Raw genomic sequence first — 22896 nt, 5'->3', positions numbered from 1 at the left:
TCAGGTACATTATCTTCCTAGCTGTCTCAACCTTGGACCTGGCAGGGTTGTGTTGGTTTTGAAGTCTAATATGGATTCACCCTCTTTTCATTCAGTGCCTTGAACTATTTGTGCCTTTATAGCTTCTGCTTGATTGGTATTAATTATATACAGCTTCCTTTGGGAATAACATCTTTAGTGTCTTTTTATTCCCCAGAGTTTCTCCCCCTGCCCCAGCATTTCTTTTGACTATGCAATTGAGATATTGTCTGGTAAAATTATAATCACTAGTAGACTGTAATTTTCTTCTGATTTTGTTTCTGGTATTAAGATAATGAAAATCTCATGTGTGTGTGTGTGTGTGTGTGTGTGTGTGTGTGTGTGTGCTCACACGCATGTGCACGTGCACAATTGACAGCACATATGTAGAGGTCAGAGGGCAATTTCCAGGAGCTGGTTCTTTCCTTCCACCTTTGTTCCAGATAATGAACTCACATCATCAAGTGTAACCAATGAGCCACCCCACCAGCCCAGCCTTCTATGCCTGTAAAGCTGATGCTGTGGTCTGTTCCAATGAATGTTGAAAACTAGAATTCAAAAAGTAAATCCAGTCATTGGATCTCTTATATGGATATTTTTCAATTTCACAAAGATATGAGATGGCCAGGTATCCAAGACTCCGGATTAATTTGTCTTTAGTGAATAAGGAAATCAGGTAATATTTTGGTTTCAAAGTGTTCAGTAACAATTGGAGTAATGAGCCAGGAAGAAAGGGGAATGTGTAGATTTGCTGGTACAAAGAGTCATGGGGTGACTGTACATGTGAGGGGTATTTAAAGGAAGAAGCTGTCAAATTCCATGTTAAATATCTCTGCAATATAGAATAAACTTGGAATTCCAACCCATCAGTAAGGTTTTGTTGTTTAGAAAAAGAAGGGGGAGGGTATGGCAATCACCCTCCCATCTAAGCATTGTCTAAACTCTTTAAATTCAACTCTGAGTGAGGTTAGCTATCAGAAATTCCAGGCACTATGTTCCATGAAGTCTGCATTTCATCATTCAGTCCCTGGGTAAAACAGTTCATAAGAAAGGGAAGGGGGTCACTTACAGCACATACTGTTGATCAACGTGGTCTAGGGAGGTAAATTTTGTCATGGAACAGGAAAGAGGTATTTCACATGTATGAAATGAGTTCATGCTTAAGCCACATTACTCTTACTTGTAGATTATCAGCAAACAAATATATTATGGCCTTTAGATCATGGATTTTTTTTCTGCCTTATTCTTTGTTGTTGCCTCTCTGGCTACTGGAGTGAAAATCAGGCCAGAAGAAGAGGAACCATAGATGTGTGGGCATGGTTAAAGAAGCTAGAAAACAATTGATGTTATTTGAGTATGAATGGGTTCAGTCCTGTGACAGTCTTATCACACTTCCCATTCACTTTGCATCTTTATAATTCTCCTTCGCAGCAGCCCTCTTCTTTATTGTCTGGCTTGTGTTCCAGGAGATGCTAAGACTGGAAGCCAAGCTGACTCCAGGAAAATAGACAAAGTATGAGATAAGCGTGGTTTGAGCAGCGAGAAACAGGACATCTGCATAGGCTGTGGAGTTCCAGCACACACACACACACACACCAAAAAACATTGAAACCTCCACAAAGGACTTTTGTGGTTCATGAATATCAGTTCCAGCTAAGAGGCTTGGAAGAAACTGGCAGACATTAACTGGCAAGGCAGGGCTGCCATACTGAGAATGGTTCAGTGCAGCCTAGGAGGAGGAATAACACTAAAGAGGAAGTGTAGGGCCCCTTCAAGAAAGTAGATGATGATAACTCTAGCCATCAGCTATGGACCCTGGTAGTCACAGAAGCAGTATGAAGCAAATGGGAAGGCAAACCTGTGTGCAGAGGCTGAACACAGATTAAAAGAAACACTGAAAATGCTTTTCAAGGAAGCTGGGCAAAGGGTGGTAAGCACTTCCTGGAGGCAGATTCCAGTAAAGTTTCAGTGGGTTCCTGGACAGGGATGGGTCTTTGTATTTAAGAGGCTGTATACATTGGATGACTTCAGTGACAAGCTAAAAGAGCCTCCATTAAATTGGCACAAATAAATTTCTTGCTTCAGATATCAGGGAGTCCAGAAGAAGCCTAGGTTTCAAGACTTGATCCAGGGGCCCAACTCCTTTTTTTCTTTTAAGTCCCTCATGTCTTTTGGTAAGTAGATGACACAGATGTGACATACTGTCTACTCGGTGTCCTACAACCTGATGGGAGCACTTCAAGAGAAGGAGATATCTACACGCTGATCCCAGTAAAACACAAACAGGCAGTAAGTGGTCACCATTAGGTTATTGTAGCCAAGGGGTAGTCAGTGACCTCTCGGGAGCACGTGGTATCTGGTGGAGGAAAGACACTTGAACCAATCAGGAAACCAAGAAGGAACTAAGAAGAAATAGATCCGGGTAGGTACTTGGAAACATCTGCTTCTGGTCTCCACAGTGAGAGGCTGTGTAGAAAGGCAGCTATCAAGGTGGCTGAGTCAATGCTATGAAGCTAGAGCAGAGAAGACGGGCACTCACCGCAGAGTGCAATTCCCTTGAAGCAGAACTTGATCAATGTGCATTGTAAATCTACAAGTGGGTGGAGAGTATATAGTTCCAAAATTGTTCCATTAGAGGACTTTTCCTCCCCAGAAGTCTGGAGCGCAGGATCACATTTTGTGTAGATCATACTGCCTTGCATGTCCTGCAACAGCATGGGGTGCATAAGACACTCCTCAAATACACAGCATGATTCCCTGAGTCCTTACTGAATACATACTGAGTGAATGAGTCAGACAGATTCAGAAATTCTCTATCCATCATACTGAGGGAAAGGTGACAGAAAATGTGGGAACTGCCCTTTAAAAACAAAAGCTTCCTTTAAGGTCTTTTTCTTTCTATTTTTGTGAACTAGTTGGTGATAATTTTCCACCAGTGAGCAGGCCTGAAGGGTTCCCTGCAATCCACAGGCAGGAATGTCTTCTAGATTGCTTTCTTCTTTCCTGTCCTGTATGCCCTTTGACATCTCAGAAGTCCCCATTTGTCCATTGTACATATTTCTAAATCTAGTATGAAGTCAATACTTTGTCAGAGAGAGTGGGTCCTGAACATTACCATACTTCCTTAATTTAAATAATGGATTCAGACCAGGATTCCTGAATGGACTAGGATACATATTAGTCAGCTGTCTGGACAAGCCCTCAATGATGCCCTTTTTTGTCTTAGCCAGAAGAAGAAAACAAAGCTTTAACTAAGTGGCGAGGCACACTATGGGAATGGCACAGTATTTCCCCCAATTTAGTCAAAGCCACATTCATTCCATGGGTCATAAGTCTAGATGTCCACCACTGCTTTGAAAAGGTTTCTTGGCTGTTTCAGAGCTTGTACTTGTATACTGATGTGGGTTTTAAAATTTCAGGCGTGTGAAGAAAGGCATGAAAGATTTTGGTAATATTCACAACCAATGTCCCACCTTCACCTGGGGGGAGCCTGCAGGTGAGATTGGTGATATTATTCCACATGGCATCTGTGTCTTCTTAGTGCAAAGCTTCAAAGTGAAAAGTGAGTTTAAGTGGAAATACAATTCAAGCTTAAATATGATCATGAACTAAAGTGTGTTTTAAAATGTAGACTTCACGGCTGAGAGGTAGGGGAGAGTCAAAGAGACCAAACTTCCTTGCCTGCTTATTGGGGGAGGGAAAGCACAGTTCTACTCTCTGCTTTCTGAGTGAGGCAAGGGACAAGGCCATGCCTTTCCTGTTTCATTATCTACCGCTCTGGAAATGCAATTACCCATGGTAGTTTGATGTCTCTTGTCAGCTGTGCATAAGCGTTTGTGCTAACGATGCAAGGACAGCACGGCAGGATGCAATTCCCAGGACACACATGCAGAATCCTAATAAGCATTTACTTCCCTGGCTCAGAGAAGCTAGCAGTGCCTTGAGGGAGAGATGTCATAAGAGAATGGCATAGTTGAGGAGGAAAACAGAGCAGGCAAAGGGCAACCTGATGCCTGCTCTTGAAATCTCTAAACATAAGGGGCAAGGTTGACAAAATGAAGACCTTTAGTTGTTGTAGCGTTGTTCCAAGAATTTATAAGCAGCCAAGGTTTGAATGACTTTCCTCCTAGACACTGGGCCCAGAGTGGGTACGCATTGGTGAGAGTGGCTTTTATTGCTTGCAATTCTCTTGAATGGAAGATAGGGAAATGCTGTTGTATTGCTGTCAATGAGAATAACTTATACAATGGTCCTGGGAGTGGCTTTATGTGCATCTCACTTGAGCACTAAGTCTTCTCCATTTTGTCCCAACAGAGCTCCAATTCCTGCCTTTTTATGATAAACCTGTAAGGTTGGTTGTTGTTTGTTTTAAAATATGTGACTTTAATGGACATTTGTTGTATTATTATTAAGGAAGTTGGTATGGTAATTTTTTCTATTTTAAAATAATCGTTTTCTCATTTTACTTGCCAATCTCAGTTCTCACTCCCTCTCTTCCTCCTGCTCTCCCCACCTCCCCCTACCCTACCCCATCCACTCCTCAGAGAGGGTGAAGCTTCCCATGGGGAGTCAATGAAGTCTGACACATCACTTTGAGGCCCAACCAAGGCTCTCCCCCCCAATATCTAGGCTGATCAAGGTATCCCTCCAAAGAGAATGGGTTCCAAAAAGCAAGTTCAAGTACTAGAGATAAATCGTGGTCTCACTGCCAGTGGCCCTACAGACTGCTCAAGCCACACAACTGTCACCCACATTCAGAGGGCCCAGTTCAGTCCCATTCAGGTTCCCCAGCTGTTAGTCTGGAGTCAGTGAGCTCCCACTTGGCTTGGGTCAGCTGTCTGTGTGGGTATTCCCAAAATGATCTTTCCACCTTTGCTTATATTATCTGTCCTCCCTCTGTTCAACTGGACTCTGGGATCTCCCAGAGCTAGCTGTAAAGCAAAGGATAACCAGCCTAGGTAAGAAGCTAGGTAAGAAGGAGAACCTTAAGAGAGACATGGTTAACCCTGTACAAGGGAAATAGACAAGATCTCTTGGGAAAATTGGGAGCATAGAGGGGCAGAGGGAGAAAGGAAGGCAGAAGGGGAGGGGGAGGGGAGCATGAGAGGGGGATTAGAACGAACATGAGGGAGCTGGATGGTGGACATGGGGGAAGAAGAGAGAGGAAGAGCAAGGAAAGAGATATCTTGACTGGGGCTAGTGAGAAACCTGACACTAAGGAAATTCCCAGGAATCCACAAAGACGACCCCAACTAAGCCCATAAGCATTAGTGGAGAGGGTACCTGAACTGGCCTTCCCCTGTAATCAGAGTAATTGTCTTTTGATGTAGTCATGCTTTGTTGGGAGCAGCTAGCAACTCGTTATGATAGTGTTACTCATCAAGCAGACAATTCGCACTGTTTCTAAGTCTAGTATTAAATCAATACTGAGTCAGAGAGTGGGTGCTGAATGTCTCATATGTATCCTTGACCTAACTCATGAACTCAGACCAGGATTCCTTAATGAACTGGGAATGCATCCTTGTCAGGTGTCTGGACATGTCTTCAAGGATGCCCATTTTTCTCTTAGCAAGAAGGAGGAAATGAAGCTAGAGTCACTTAGGAGACTGGTGTCTGGGCATACCTATGAAGGATTACATTATTTTAATTGATGTGGAAAGGCCCGCCCACTGTGGGCGGCACCATTCCCTGTCCAGTCCTGTAGTATGCAAACAGAGAGGGAATTAATGAGCAGCAGCATTATCTGGTCTCTGTTCCCTGTTCACAGACGTGGCCAGCTGCTGTCAACTGCTGCTAGCCCCTGATGCCTTGACTTCCCTACCATGACAGACTGTACTTTGAACTGTGAGCAAAAATAAACCCTTTCCCCCCTCAGTTGCTTTTGTCCAGAGTATTTTATCACAGTAACAGGAAAAAAAATAAAGACACCAGTCTCTAACAAAAGCACAAAATTGAACAGGCAGAAGGGAAGAAGAATAAAGGGGCTGACAATCCTCAGATCTTATAATTTAGTCTTGAAGAACTGAGCATAGCCTGTCCACTCACAGGATGTGATTATAAATGAAAAGCAGAGGCTCTTTAATGCTCTGTCCCCCACTTCCCACCACACCCACTGCTGTACTCTGTAACAGGACTAACAGTAGGTGAACCGTGGCTTTGTCATAATGCACATTGATTTGACTCCATGAAATACTTTCCACAAAATGCTTAGCCTCACAATCACATGATGTCTTAATGTAGTTTGTTATTCCTCATCTATTTCTATGGCATTGCAGGAGGACCAATCAGTGACATTTTTAATTATTTGACAGAAAGTAAGTAAACAAATAGGAACTTGTATTACCTCAATTTTAAGTCAATAGTTTTCTGTGCTTTATATTCTCCACATTCCTAAAGTCACAAATGCCCCTTCTGCATGTCACTAAATTGGCTTTGTTTTCCTAACAAAAGGGCTTTCATTTGGTTTGTATCTGCTTTGGATTTCCTTCATTCCCAATGTCTTGTTTTTCTTAAACAATAGGAAGTACCTGATTTTTATTATCTGGTGTATATATAGCTTCCATTTGATGAATTGTTTGGCTGATTTTCTTTTAGGCAAATAAGCAAATTAATTTATATGAGCTATTAATACCAATTATTAATGCTTTTCATTTTGTTGGTTTCAGCATTCTGTGCATGACAAACACTGCAGCAAAATGGAAATTGATTTTGCCAACTTTGGCAACACTGCAGTGTTTCATAACCTTTGCAAGGATGCTTATTTGAAAAGCTGGGTTTAATTATCCTTCTTTTGCCTGCATCTCAAGACACTGATGGGTACCAATTCTATTGCACGTGACAGTTAAAAGTGAATTCATCTCAAGTGTTCCTACATTGTCCTTGGTGTTTGTCACACAAGGAGACTGTAACATACCCATCAGGAAACATCTGCCTTACTTGCTTGAAGTTTAGATTGGTATGTGTTGCTTAGGTTTGGTCAATTTGACACAAGCTAGAGTCATCTAGGAAGATGGAAATTCAATTGAGAAAATGCTTCTATCAGATTGCCTGTAGGCAAGTTGGTAGGAGCATTTTCTTGATTGATTATTGATGTGGGAGGACCCAGATTCTGGTAGGTAGTACCACTCCTGGGAGAGTGGTTCTGGGAGAAATAAAAAAGATAACTGAACATGAGCAAGCCAGTGAGTGGTATTCCTCCATAATGGCTTCAATTCCTGCCTCTGGGTTATGCCTTGAGTTCTTGCCCTGGTTTCTCCTTCACCATAAACTATAAGCTATAAGATGAAATAAACCCTTTTATCTCCAGGTTGCTTTTGGTCTATGCTTTATTACAACAATAGATAGAAAACTGAGGTCTCAGTAAAAAAAAAAAAAAGAAGAAGAAAAGAAAGAACATGTGTTAGCCAAGAAATTGTGTAGGAACCAGTCCTGAGGAAGTGAGTCTTGCTGAGATAACCAAACAGCCCACAAGGATTCAGGGAGCTTATAAAGTAGGAACACTTGAGGCTCCACATAACAAAATACTTTCACTTTTGACTCTCCAATTATACCTCCTGTTGGTGTCTTCTTGCTTTCTTCTTCTTAGGAACTGACTTCTTGACATTGTCTGTGCTTTGGATACCTAGAGGTGTAAATCCCCAATAACTGTTGCTGTCTGGTGATAGTCAAGTCTTTATATTGTTTTCATGTTTCTGCCAATTTCACAATTTGTTCTTGCTTTCTTATGTTTGAGTGTGTGTGCAGGTTTGAGCTTCACACAGGCTGCCATGCAGTCTTGATCTTTGCTTCCCTGGGCTCAAGGTATTCTGGTCCATTAGAGCAGGGCAGCATGGCTCACAGGCATGTGAGCTTGGATCACTCATGTTTCCCCCTTGCATGGACTTGAGGTAGGATAATTTTCTTAACAGTGGCAATGGATGGAGGAGTGGGATGACTACCACGATTAGCTGGTGCTCCAACAGTATGTGAGAATATCCCTTTGAAGGTCTTTTTAAAGCTAAGTGTAGCAACATGGGGATACTTTTCTCTCCTGGTCTCCTCTAATACTTCCAACTCTCCCCAGTACCATTTTTTCCCCCAACAGCACATGGATTTCATTAAACATGACCATAGCTGTCACCTTGTGTCTTGGAACATTGAAGGCAAGTTCTGGTGGGAGACACTCTGTCCCTGTGTCCTAGGAAGGTGAGAGAGGGGACAGCCTGTCATATTTGAAGTTTCTTTGGGCTGACTCTTCCATTAACTGTTCTTAGTTTTCAAATCAACACCCAGAGACAGAGCAGGACAGGAGGCTCCAACCCAGGTTACCATGGCTGGGGTAGGAATTAGAATTTGTGACGAAGTTTACCCTGAATGCCTTTGAGCTGTAACTCTGGCATATTTAGCTGCTCTGATAATTGATGGACCATTCATTGATTGGTCTCTCCCACCATCCTCACTGAACCAGCAGACAGATGTGGATCTGGTTCAAAAAAAAAAATGTGTTCCAGATATCCTAATATTGCATTTCTAATTTCCTGCTGACCTTGCTGAATGACCAGTCTCTGCAGCAGAGGCTAAAATGCTTGAATTTGTTTGAAGAAAGAATATTAGAGTAAGGAATAAACAAGATAGGTTTTATTTGGTCAATATTCAATTATATCTTTCTTTTTTATCATGATTTTTTTAGGTAACAAAGTTGCATTTCTTTAACATTCATGTAAGATTTATCTTTCCCAAGGGTAAGTTTCTGAGAAATGCTTGAGATGGCAGGATGGCTAGATTTTTAAAACAAAGCCACAGGGGTAAAGCTGTTTAGTAAAATGATAGAAATAGCAAAATCTAGAATATGATTAAAAATGCAAGTATGCTTTAGGAAACCATCTGAGTGGGGTCCTTGGAGACAGCCTAGATTTGAGAAGCCTACCTAGTTTTTTTTTTTTTTTTTTAACCACAAATTACCTAAGCAGCAATCCTCACATCGGATGAATGTGATGGCTTCTTTCTGTCCCCTGCTGGAACATTACAAGGTCTCCATGGGCACTTGTTATGTGGTATGCCTGGCTGGGCACCCTCATGTCCTGGCTCTGCTCTCCTTTACAAGGCAGGAAGGTCCTCCCTGACCTTAACATTTACCAGTGGAGCTGGAGGTGGAGGCAGTTCAAGTGGAGGTCTCACATAACATCAGTTTTCTGGGTCATTTGATTTATTTAAGTACCTGCAATGCCAAGGCCCCTGGGCAGCCATCCAACCAACTGCTTATATTTCCATAAATAACGTCATCTCTGGGACTCAGCTGAATTAGGCCAAGGGCTGGCTATGGGGCTTCCTCTCATATCCCCTGAAGGTCATGTTATTCAGACTATGGGTATACATGATCTCTTTGAGACCAGAACCCCAACTTCAAAATTTCTCACCAATTTCATTCCATGTTCACTTCCATTGCATCTCGCCAATTTCCATGCAGGTGTTTTTTAGGCTAGTGTAGGCAGGGGTCCTCAAAAACAACACGAGGAAGGCTTAGAACCTAGCCCATGTTTGTTAAGCCTAACAGATTTACATAATTCAGCAAAGTAAAATATGTGAATCTTCAATGACAAAAAAAGAATTTGGAGAATAATAATTTGGGTTTGCATATGCCCAGGTCAAAGAGAATTTAAAACCTCAAATCCAAGGCTGGAGAGAAGGTTCAGCAGCTAGGAGCATATGCTTCTCTTGCAGGAAACCAATTTTGGCTCCCAGTATCTACATTGGGCAGCTCATAACCATGTGTAATTTCAGCTTCAGAGAATCTTATGCTTCTTCTGGCCTCCATGGGCATTGGAACACACATGTACATATCCACACTGAGGCACACATACATATACACAGAATTAAAAACAAAGTAAGTCTTTAAGAATTAAAATCCCTTAAAACCTACTCCTGGACTGTAATGACTAAAGTAAACAGTAAGGATAGTTAAGATGCATAATTTATTAACCTTGATCATTGCAATAAACCAGAACTGTAACCAAGTATCTGGGAGATGAGAAGCGTTTGGGTCCTAGAAATCAAACTCAGGTCGTCAGATGTGGCAGCAATGCATCTTTGCTCACTGAGCCTTCTTGTGAACCCAAGAAAAGAGCTCTCTTTTTTGAAAGATTTAGTTTTTCATTTATTAACTATGTATGCAGGCCAGAAAGGGGCACCAGATAGAATTATGGATGGTTGTGAGCCACCATGTGGTTGCTAGGAACTGAACTCAGGAGCTCTGGAAGAGTATTCAGTGCTCTCAACTGCTGAGCCATCTCTCAAGCCTAAGAGAAGAGTTCTTAACCTTTGATTGCTTTGCCCATTTGAAGATATTCCAATTGTTGCTGTAGCTAGAACCCCTAGTTTATCATCTGCTTTAGGTCTTAAACACATACATTTTTCTCCAGGCCTCCCTAGTGTGCCTGGAAAAATCAGGGGGTCTGAAGAATGTTTAGTCTTGTCTTCCTATCTATCTGGAACAGGTTCCTTCCCTCACTGTGTGTCCCGACCATGAAGAAAAGATATGGCCCTGACTCTTCCAGTCCCCAGGCCTGACATTCTTACCTTTCTTTGGGTAAATGGCATTGTTCCAAGGCAAACCTCCATCTCCTCATAGAGTTCTGCTTCTCAGATTAATGTGTTGGGGGAAAAGTTTGCTGAAGTCAACTGCACCTACTTCTGAGACTGTCCTTACTCCCCCTTCCATGTGGAATGCTTTCCTCTTTCCTGAGTAAAGATCTAAGACTATGTGTGAACTCAGGAACTTGGGGTGAGCATGAGGATATGTGTCAATAAGAGCTGAGATGTGCCCTTGAGAGAATATACAAAGAGGAAATTACAAAAGAAGCTAGAGAGACTGACAAAAGGAAGGGGAGTGGCAGGAGAGACAAAGAATAAGGGGTGGGGAGAGCGGGGGAGGGAGGCAAAGAGAGCAAGCCCATCAGTCACTATGTATTTACTACCTTTACTGTGATGAGAAAATAAGAGTCATATGTGAAAAGAAATCACACCACTTACAAAGGGGATCTATGAAGTCCTATAGCTGCAAAGGGTCACACAGGGAGGATGAAGGATCTGCATGATATGACAGGACACAGGAAGGAATCTACCACAGCTACTATCCGGGCATGTCAGCATGTCATTTTTAAGAGGAAAAATTGTTGGCATATTTCCCTTTAAGATTTCTGCTGCAATGATCTCTACAAATGGAGTATATCATTTAAAAGGAGTATTTCCTTTTAAAATGTACATTTATATGCCGATGTCCCCACTCTCCTTGAACTGAGATTCTCTTTGTTACTTTTTTTTTGTTATTCTCTATTGTACTTGGGAAAGCTGCTAGTATTTTCCACAGCTCTTCCAAAACAGCAGTCCCAGGAGTGGTGCAGAGTTGTTTCCTTGATGCTGTAAAGTGATTGTGTCAAGGCAGGGTGTGCTTAGGTTGGTGTCACTGAGGCTATCAGCCTAGTGTCTAGAACAGACTTCTGATCTAGTCGAGTCCCTGGTGTATCATTGTGAATCAATGAATGCTCTACATTTCCTTTGTCCTGAAAGCCTTGAACTCTTCTTCAGGATAGTGTTGTTCCAAGCTCAGTGGAATGAGTGAGTCTAGCTATTTTATTACTCGTGGCATTTTATTAACTCTTCATGAAAAACGGAATAGAAAATATGGACAATAATTCTGTCATGGATTCCAGATCCAAAGAGCAACAGTGTCAGCTTCCTTGTCAGACTCTAGAGGCTGTCTATCACCTTTATCACCCATATCCATTCACTCTATACATCCTTCTTGAGTGCCTGTTATTGAGAGCACAAAGCAAGGTTTTAATGACCTTTATGTCCCAAACAAATGTAGGCATCAAAGCACATTCATGTCAAAAGGTCCCCAGGAAGGACACCTAACATTACACATGTGACTGTTTTCAACTTCAGAAGGTTATTTGTAGTGAATGTGTATGGATTGGTTATTTTATGACATATTTGCATAGTGAAGGGAGCTTCCTTTTCAAGGAATGCTATAGTTATGACGGATATGGGAGGTTTTTTGAGGTGAGCTGGCAAATTGAGTTTAAATATAACCATCACATCCCTTTTCCATATCAATCCATATGGTCCAATCATGATGCATATGGGTAGTCTATCCATCATATTTATAAGCCACATTTATATGAAATAATTCTTCTCAAAGGTGCCTCTGTATTCACGATCCTGTTTTGTTCATGTGCACACTCAATTCATCCTAATTGGCAATGAGGCTAATTTCATCCCTATTTATTTCAGTACTTTTCAAAGTCCCACTTTTTTTTTCTGATGCTGCTACTTAGAAATGTTTGAGTTTCATCTTTCATTCTAAAGCCCTTTCTCTAGGACTACTTTCTATGTTTAATTGGAACAAATACCTCCACCTATGTATTTCGAAAGTTTTTGTGTTAACCAGGGTTAGGGTTTGTTAGTGAACTTCTAAGCTGGATAGATATATGACATGATTTTCACAAAAAATATTTTGGCAGATTAGATATTGCTATAGAGGTGAAGTTTATCATCCACCTACCCACGTCTGTGTCACAGACCTTTAGAAGAATTGCAGGGAGCTTTCACAAATCATCTTCCTGCCAGAAAGCTTTGAGGTGCAGGAACTAAATATTCAGGTCCATAACTCTAACACTGAATCCTTACCTTCTAGGAGACCTTCAAGATTTGCTCTATCATGTTTCATCCCTTTTTATTTCAGAAGTTTTCAAAAGTCCCACCCTCTTTTCGGGTATCCATAATCTTCTGCCTTTCTTCTGCTTGCTGGTTGGAAATTATTTAGTTTCTTCTTTCCTTCTAAAACCCATTCTCTGAATCCAGTTTACTTTTTGGCTCATGAGCATTAGGCCCTTCTTAAGCTGAATCATTTATTTGATGGTCTTATTCTAGTTAATGGTATGACCTCACTGCAAGTAACCCCTCATTTTCTAGCATGAAGTTTTCTTCACTAGAAAATTTGCCAAGTTGAAACTCTCAAGCTACAGAAAGATCTTAAGTACATGTGTGTTTTCACAAGAGCATACGCAAGTATGGGTGTCTGTGCAAGGCAGAAGATGGTATTTGATACAGGTAGTTGGGAGCTACTTAATGTGGACAGAGAGAACTGAACTTCATCTTCTCCTAGAGCAGCAGGTACTGAGTTAGCCCATTCCCAAACTCCCAGTTTTAATTCACACCCTTTGATGGCTCGCAACTCTATATCAGGATCACTGATGAACCTGCCTTCACTGCCACAAGCTGTCAAACTGACAATGACCTTCTCTTTAGTGGACTCAACACTTTCTCAGTGCTAGGTTCCATTGTGTCTTCAATATCCTCATTTGTTTTCATCACTTAGTAAGATCCAAGTTCACTTGTGTGTTTTACCACTCTCATTAGTCTGGCAAAGCTTCCCTTCATGTCAGGCAACACAATGAGGAAGTCATGAAAACAGGTTTATATATGAATACCAAAGAATTCCTGATCATTTCCCTAATCCAAAATTTCCAGCTTTGAAAATCAAAATTCATTACCACCTCTGTCTCCATTCTCCAGATATGCTCTCAGTTGAAAACATGTTTCTGATTTCACAAAAAACAAAAAACAAAACAAAAAAAAAACAAAACAAAACAAACAAACAAAAAAAGTCAACCATTACGGAGCAGTGTTCTGAAATGTCCCTGCTACAGAATCTGAAAGTTGGTCTTTATCTGTACCTGCCATCCTATCCTTTTCCCTCTCATTGCAGATTTACTCAACCTGAATCTCTTGTTTTTTGCTAGGCATCACTTCTCCCCTGTTCTGGAGCCACTATCTCTCTTTCTGCACCACAGAAAGCTTAAAGCTCTTGAGCTGAAAAGTCCATTAACTGAAGCGAAAATTTCACTTAATAGCAGATGGGAGATGACAGGATGGGGACTTAGTGAAACTGAAGGCAGTTAAGTAAAAAAAAAAAAAAAAAAAAAAAAAATATCTCTAGAACTCAAATAACAAATATTCATGAAAAATGACCAAAGGGAAATTTCAAGTCATCCAATTTAATATTTCAGTCCAACAGGAGGGTAAATGTGGTAGAAAAAAATTGAAGAGGTATGCTAAATTTCTCAAAGTTGATGAAAAAGTATAGTTTAAATACTGAGGAAACTCAGCGATTCCCCAAAAGAAATAACATTCCACTATATCATCATCAATGACCTGAGAGCCAAGAATGAATAGACAATCTTTTTAAAAATAGTATTTTTTATTAATAAGTTCAAACATGAGCACAGTATCTACATCATTATTATCCTTTCCTTCCCCATCAAACTTCTTCTGTGCCCCTCCAAAATTCATGATCTCTTTTTTTTCAGTTATTATTATCTGTATTTACATACATATGCGCATGTGTATATATAACCTATTGAGTCTATTCAGTGTTGCTCACATGGACCTGTGTCCAGGGCTTGACATTGGACATCCTATGTAGGAAATCATCCCTGGAGGAAACTAGTTCTCCCTCTTTCAGCGGCCATTGATCATCTGTAGCTCATGAAAATACAAGCTTGAAAGCAGCCAGAGAAATTGTTACACTGCATGGAGAATGATGACATGATGCTCCACCAAAGATTTAAAAAAAAAAATACATCCCGACAAAAAAAATGAAATGACATGAGAAACTCTCTCCCTCTCTCTCTCTCTATCTCTCTGCCTCTCTGTCTCTCTCTCTGTGTGTGTGTAAAACATTTTGAGCATGGAAAATATGGGAGAACTTGCTACACAGAGGTTAATTTTGTCTCATGTTCATTGTCATTTCACACTAGTAGAGAAGCTGTGATGGAGTTCAAGATGGTCAAGCCATGGAAGCAGAATATTGAACTATGGTTTGTTCAACTCTGGGTGGACTAGAATTTGGACAGGTTGCACTTCCAAAGGCCAGCTCCTGGTAGATTATTTCTCACCTGTAAGACCATGTTCCAAAGGTTCATAACCTTCTAAAACAACAGTGGTAACTGAGGGGCAAAATTTCAAGCACATGAACCCATGGGGGACAGTTCAAGTTTAATGCACATCCTGTAGGATAGTCATATTGTGCACTTTTATATAACCTGAGAAGAAAGCAGTTTATGAAGCAGGGAGTCACTTTCAATGCTACTGTGAAATTATGTAAAATAAATATATAAAAATGAAGATTAACAGACATCCTTTTGATAAATTAGAATTGGGGAAACTACCAGAAAGGAAATGTACCATGAGACAAGTTAAAAGAAGCAGTGTTCTTCAGCTCTCTGTCACTGAGACAAAATACTCAATCAAAACAACTTGAAGGAAAAAAGTTTCATTTTGTCTCAGGATTTCAGAGGTGTCAATCCATGCTAGCTCAGCTTTGTTTTTTGTTTATTTGTTGGTGATATTTTGCTTATGATCTAATAAACTTGCTTGAAGATCAGAGTGCAGAGCTAGCCACAGTCATAGAGGCCAGGCAGTGGGATCTCTGTGAGTTTAAGTCTACCTTGGGCTACATGAGAGTTAATCAATCTAAAAGAGAAACAGAGATCACACCTTTAATCCCAGCACTAGGGAGGTGGAGACAGGAGTGATATGGCTGGGCAGAGAGAGGAATATAAGGCTGGAGAGAATACTGGAACGCATTGCAGTCTTAGTGAGTTTGAGAAGCAGTGCAGTTTGGAGATGCAATCAGAGGACAAGATCACCCCTATGGTCTGAGCATTGGTAGAGGTGAGAACTCTCTAGTGGCTGGCTGCTCTGCTTTTTTGGTCTTCAGCTTTAACACAATACCTGTCCTTGGATTTTTAATTATTTGTGCTACATGTTTTTCTGCCTCACTGTGCAGCAGATATTATGACAGGAAGTACATGGTGAGCATAGCAGTTTACCCATGGTAGACAGAAGTATGGGGAAGAGTTTGTGAATAAAATAAATCCTACAGTTGCACAGTCACAATGAACTACTTTCTCCAGGTGGGACCTATCCCCTAATAGTCCATTCTGTAATAACGAAACAGATTGATGCATTGATAAGATTAGAAGAGCAACACTAGCTTGGACCAAGCCTTCAATCCAACAGCACTTTGGAATATTTATTATAAAAATTTGATATTGAAGAAGTCAAGAATGGAAGAGTTGTTGCCAAGGGATTGGGAGAGTAAGATGGAGGGAAGACAAACAAATCATGGTTGATGGGTCAGGGTTGAAGTTAGGAAGGAGTAAACATTTCTAAAGTTCCGAGGCACAATAAATAACTACAGTTTGAAATATACAACTAGTTATATATTTCAAAATACCTAGGAGTGGTGCATTGTAGGTCCATCAGAGGCCACCAAACAGACACTTGAGAGCTGAAAAGGAAATCATGCCCAAATCATGTAGCCCTAAGCCTTTCGGTCCTTTGTCTTTTATGCACAAAACCACATCCTGGTTGTCACACTTCAGTTAGCAAGAAGCAGAACTTACAGAAGCCAGAATGCAAGGCTAGTGCATTTAGGGACTTTCCTGAAGCTATTGAAGAGGTCTTTGATGGATTAGGTCTTTGTTCCAATTTTGGCAGGTGTTGGGGCTTACATGCTAAGTTTTAAGTTCAGAATGGTGACTCTAACATGGCATCAATCACCCTAAGGTCTAGGAGCCTATATAGGAGAGAGGATTTTGGATGCTCCAGACAGAATAAAGGGATATTCATTTGAGGAAATGGACATGACAATTGCCTTGATATGATTCTTGCATGTTAAGATATTATTACTGTCCAACAGATATTTATGATTAGTGTATGCCAATTGAAAAAAAAAATGAACAGAAATGGGAAGAAACCCTAAAACATTCAAGCTAAGAGAAATGAAACTGGTTTCACACAGGAAATGGAAAGTGTGTAAATATACAGAGAGTATAGTTTTCTTCTTTGGATTTTCTTAAAAGACATCTAAGTGTTCAAAAGCAAAGATGGTAACATTTTAAGGGGTGGTGTACAATGCGTGCAAAAATAGCTGTGATGGCATTGCTGCACAGGCTGAAGGGGGGACCAATAGAATTCCACAGTGTGAAGCTTTGCTTTGTGATTAGCAGATGGGAAGAGTGAAAGAGAAAGGAGGAGAGGTGTCTGGGGCGGATCGTGAAGTGATGGAGCCTAAACACTAGTGATCACTGAGGTGTAAAGACCCTGTTCTGAAGCCCTTTGGTGCTGTGATGTTTCCAAAGCTTTAAAACCATCTGTGCACTTTAAAAACACACTTTAGGGTACACTAACAGACTGGGCCTGCTGCCATGCTGTCATCTCTTCTTCCTGGCTGCAAACCTTCTCTGTCACCTCGCTGTCAGAGAGAAAGCGATCTCCTTCCCTAAACAAACAGCTTTGAAGTTTTCTTTAAAAATAAAAACAAACCAAAACCAAACAAAGAAAGGCTATTTAGAAACCAGACCAAAAAGCAGCAGGACAGAAAGGTGAGAGGTGCCCTTAGGTCTACCTTAAGTTTTTATTGCCTCCAGATTATGAGTTAGTAATTGTTTCTGTGATTGCACATTTTTGTAACCACTGAATCTGGTTAACATCTGAGACTATTTGATGCATCCATTTTTTTCTTAACATTTAATATAAACTGTTAGTATATATAACCTGGCTTCTGTGTGTTTGCTTTTTGTGCCCAAGATAATATGTCTAGTAATTATGATTTATTCATTCAGTAGATATGTGTTGAATACTTTCCACAAGCTAGACAGTGCTTGCCAGTGTGGGCTACATAGTAAATAGAAAGCCAAAGTCTATGCTTTGGGGAGTTTGTCTTCTGATGGGAGATGTCATTCTGTAAATGTTTCTCATGCTGGTTAATGAATAAAGCACTGTTGGCCAATAGGAAAGGAAGATAGGAGAGGCTAGGAGATAAGGAGGAAATAGGAAAGAGTTAGAAGGAGAGTCAAGATGGAGAGTCTGGAGAGAACAGAACGGTCATTCCTCCGCTCTCGGTAAGACCACGTGGAAATGCATAGAAATGGTTAATAATTAAGACAGAGCTAGCCGTTAAGAAACTAATAACAGGCCAACAGAATTATGTCAAAAACAGAGTCTCGGTGTATTATTTGGGGCTGGCGCAGCGGCGGGATGAGACTAGGCAGCGGGAGGAAAAACCATACTCCCTACAGTCTTCTAGTATAGGAAGCTAGTGAGAAAGCAGACTCATGGGAATAGACGCTGCTAGGAAGAAAAATACAGCAACAAAAGGGAAATACAGATCCATGCAGGTGTGTGAATGGTAGAAGGGACACATATTGAAACTAGTTGGCTGTATTTTCAACTCTTCCTAGAAAATGTGACACTTGAGCAGAGACCATTCATTATTAAGTTGTTTTCCTTTGAAATCTGCTTCACCTTGCATTTATTTTCATTCCAGCTCAGAACAGACGCTGAAACATACTCAAAAGTATCTGGTGCTAATTACAGAGCAATGCCTGTAAAGGGAAGGAGCGGAAGATTGGTCAGGCAGAAGAGGTAGAAATATTGGGTGTGTTGGCTAATCCATGTTTATAACACTGACCCTTAAAACGTACACACGTATACACACACCACACACACACACACACACATTTTCTCCCAGTGATAGCTTTGTTCACCCATTAGTTCAAACAATCCATGTAATTAAGTGAGTCACCAATAAATGTTTAATACTATTAACTATGAAATAAGCACTCAGATAAGGACTGGGTGGGTAGAGGAAGTATCCCGTCCTCTCCGAGCCTGTGTTCAGTACTGTAGAGGTATATGGTAATAACTTCTTCTCAATATGGAAACTGTATTTTGTGGAGGCTCATGGTATGCCTGGAGAGATGTTTAAGTGATTTACCTGGAGGTATATTTTGTAGCTTGCTATCCTAGCAAGCTTGTTGCTATATAGTCTTCTTCAAATATCAAGAAGTCCTCTGGAAGAATAGTATGTCCTGGAGAAGGCAGAGCTGAGGAACCCACCCTCGGGATCTCCCATATTTAGGACATTTCTTCCACATAGAATTCTGGGGCTTCCCCTGATTGTTTTTTATAACATTTGAGGAGATGATAAATAAATAAAGCTTTCTTTCAGGTTAAAGAATAGGAGCTATGTTAGTTGTGCACTTAAGCCCTCACAGATAGCAACTGCTCACAATGCATGGGTACACACTTTCGCCACACTTAAGGCATTTTTTTTTTTTTTGCCAAAGGAGCGATACATAGATACACACAGGAAACATATATATATATATATATATATATATATATATATATATATATATATATCTGTATTCCACAAGTATCTCCAAGTTCTGTTAAAGTGCCCTAACCACCAAAAACAAACAAACAAACAAACAAAAATAAAAAGAAATCTTGAAATGCTAAAGAAATAGGGACAAAGATGAAAGAAATTGAGTTGGAAATAAACTTGCTGAAGACAACAGCATCGGGTCTGCATTCACAAAAATCCAGATGCTGATTTTTAGAAAACTATTCAGCAACAGTATAATTATGGTGACTTTTTGTTTTCTATGTGCTTACTTTTTATGAATAGTATAGATGCCTGTGGAAGGACTCTAGAACATTTTTAAGAAGTAGAAGTATTAGTTCTACTAACACTTTCACAAAATTATTATTATATCTGTGAACCCTTTCATCACATTGGCTTACTAAAAGCAGTTTTGCTTACTTAGGGATTGTAAAAGAAATAAAGAAATATAGGAAATTGGAGGCAGTGTGGGAGTGAAATCATTGTTGCTGGGGTTGTTTGGTCTTGGAATCCTCTACAGTTTAACATGTGTCTTCATGAGAACCACTGTTGAGCTTCCGTGTCCTGGAAGCTTGGGGGCAAATCACCCATTGCTGATTAAATTTGTCCTCGTTCTAAAGCTGCACACCCGTTTCTCAAACAGCTGCATGGTTTTGAGGTGCGTGGGTGTGGTGAGTGTAAACATGTACTGCTGCCTTTTTAAGAGCATGACTGAGTAAGAAGGGCTTCCCTGCATCTGTCTGTTAGCCGGGCCTCTAATCCATTTGGATGAGGTCCAGAGACTGCTTTGTACCTTTGTCCTTTTCTTAGGACAACTTGTTTGATTAGAGATCTTTGTGTGAAGACTGCAGAAGAAATCACAAGGCTGAAACTGGGCTTGGTATGATGATAGAAGGGTTGAAGACTTTAGAGGGAACCTGGGAAATTCACCCAGAAGTGTGTGAAGGAAAAATCCGTTGGCCCGCCTGGCACAAAACTGAAATTTATTGCTGTGTTTTGATAACTTATTAACAATTTATGTCAGGAAGATTCTTTCTCCTGGGAAGTGTTTCAATTTCCACCTGATGACACCATTTCTTTGTTTTTACATGAGAGAGAGAGAGAGAAAGAGAGAGAGACTGGGAGGAAGATGACACAGATACAAGCACACACATGTACGCGCCATGCAAGAGATCATCTCAAAGCAGTCCTGAGATTTAAAAAGGAGTTGGAGTTCATTTTCAGTTGTTATTGGCAGATGCAGCATGACTGAAATTCTAATGCATTTCCAAGTATACCAACCGTGCTTAGTAAAAATGGCCATAGAAGGCAAAGTCTAAGACACAGTTTGTTCTGTTCTCGGCACATAGAACAATCATAGAAAAGAAAGTCTTTCCAACACACATTGAAATGGAGTAGAAGTCATCATAGAGTTATACTATTAATTAAGTATAGTAATTACAATAATATAAACAATATGATTATGTTAAAACTGATTATCTTGCTGGATTCCCATTGCCTTCTACACAACAAGTGATTCTGAATATTTCTCAAGTGAGATGATTATGGCATGTAGGATTATTTCCCATCCTCAATAATTTTAGAAATGATGCTCCTGCAGGTGTGGCAAGGGACTCTGACTTCTCCTTAGTGACACACACCATCATCTCCAGTGTTGACACCAATCTATATGCATCCCATATTCCCCACAGTGCCATCTGTCAGGGCCCCCATCTGGACTTTGTGATCCTGCCTTCCCTGCTATATCAGGCATCAGACAAACACATGCAAAAAAGTCTCTCTTTATTCCTATCCTCTGTTGTCAGTGATTTCATTTAGAAGTGAAGATTTAATAACAGAAACACAATAAGGACTTAAAATACTTTTTCAAGCTGGTGTCAAAGTCTTGGTTTTTGGACTTTCATTGTGACATGAAAAAAAAAAAAAACAAAAAAACAAAAAAACAAAAACCCAGATGCAATACTGATCTTTTCCCTTTTGGTGGTAAACAGATTGAACTTGAACCCATTCAATGTTTCCACCAAGTCAGGGTGCTTATTTTCTCTTTCTTTCCTTGAGATGCTAGGCCTCACGCATGCTAGGCAAGCCTCTACCACTGGACAGGAGCCAGGATTTTAAGACATATTATACATTGTTACCAAAAGGAAAAAAAAAATCTGTGAACAAGATGTTGAATTCATACTCACAAATTGTTCAGATATCATCCAGAAATGAATATGATATTTTAATTTCATGTACATCTGGCTGACTACTTGGCAACCTTTTCAATACCTGTTCAGGACTTTGTGAGTCATCATGTAATTGCTGGGAATTGAACTCATGACCCCTGGAAGAGCAGTCAATGCTCTTAACTTCTGAGCCATCTCTCCAGCCCGGCTGTTCAGGACTTTGAAGCATTTCATTTTTTACAAAACGGGACACTTAAGATGACATGAAGCATGGCTTTACTGGCATGGCCTGGCAGATGAAACTAGGAGGAAGTCTCAAAATCCTTGCTCTAGAAAGTAAATGCTATTCGCCCAGGAACCCAGCTGACAAAATACACACCTGAGTGTGTAGCCCTCTGTAGCTCTCACTGGTCATGGGTCTGCTCTACATGTTGGAGAATGCTAACTCAAAAGGGATAGTGTTCAGAATCTGACAATGGGATGGGTGAAGGTTTAAGTTTGGAGGTAGCATGGTAACCATCATCACAGCCAGCTGTCCTCCTGCTGTAGCTTTTCTCTCAGGCATCTTCGATTTCTAAGGGAAGCAGGGCATAGTCAGGACTGGGGGCTGAAATTACCATAGATGTTGAAACAACACCTCACTCATCTTTTTTGCAAACAGATGCTTTCAGAGGAGGCAGTGTGTTCAGCGATAGTGAATCCCCTTCCTAGCTCGCTAGGATTCTGGGAAAGGCCTTTGTCTGGAAATTGGGTGAGTGCATATCTTAGTTGTCCTAAGATTTTGTATGTATGTGCATTATTCTGATATTCTAAACAGTGTTTCCTTAACCTTTCAAGATCTTCTGGTGTGACAACATATTTATTGATCTTCCTAATAAATCATTGAATCATTGAACCATGTTTCTTTCTTGTCTGATAATAAAAAGGGAGTATATGAGGCTTAAAGCTGAGGACAATAATGTCATGACTAGGAGGGAAATGGGTTTGAACTAAGTGATTCCAGAATGACAGTAACTGTTGATTGGGTAGCAAAACTGAAAATTTAAGGTGCTTTTAGGGGAATTTCTGTTACCTCCAGGGAAGGGTACAGAAAAAAGAAACAGCAATGAGAACTTTCCATGAACTTCCAGTCAGCAGCAGAACTCAGTTCCACTGTCTTCCACCATTATAAATCAACTAAGTATAACCCTTTAAATTATGAAAATGATTCATGGAGAAAATTACACTAAACAGACCCCAGGGTCTTTATCTCACACAGTTAAAATCCACTGCGAGCCAGATGGTGGTGGCTCATGCTTTTAATCCAAGCACTTGGGAGGCAAAGGGAGGCAGATCTTTGTGAGTTTAAGACCAGCCTGGTCTACAGAGTGAGTTCCAAGACAGCCAGGGATGTTACACAGAGAAACCCTGTCTTGAAAAAACAACTCCCCCTAAAAAAGAGGCCCCTATGACTCTAAAAAGTGATGTCATCTCTTG

This window comes from Phodopus roborovskii, unplaced genomic scaffold (assembly GCF_943737965.1).
Source record: "Phodopus roborovskii unplaced genomic scaffold, PHOROB, whole genome shotgun sequence".
NCBI classification, from domain to species: Eukaryota; Metazoa; Chordata; class Mammalia; order Rodentia; family Cricetidae; genus Phodopus; species Phodopus roborovskii.
The sequence above is the reverse complement of the archived record's forward strand: the minus strand, read 5'-3'. Positions refer to the sequence as shown.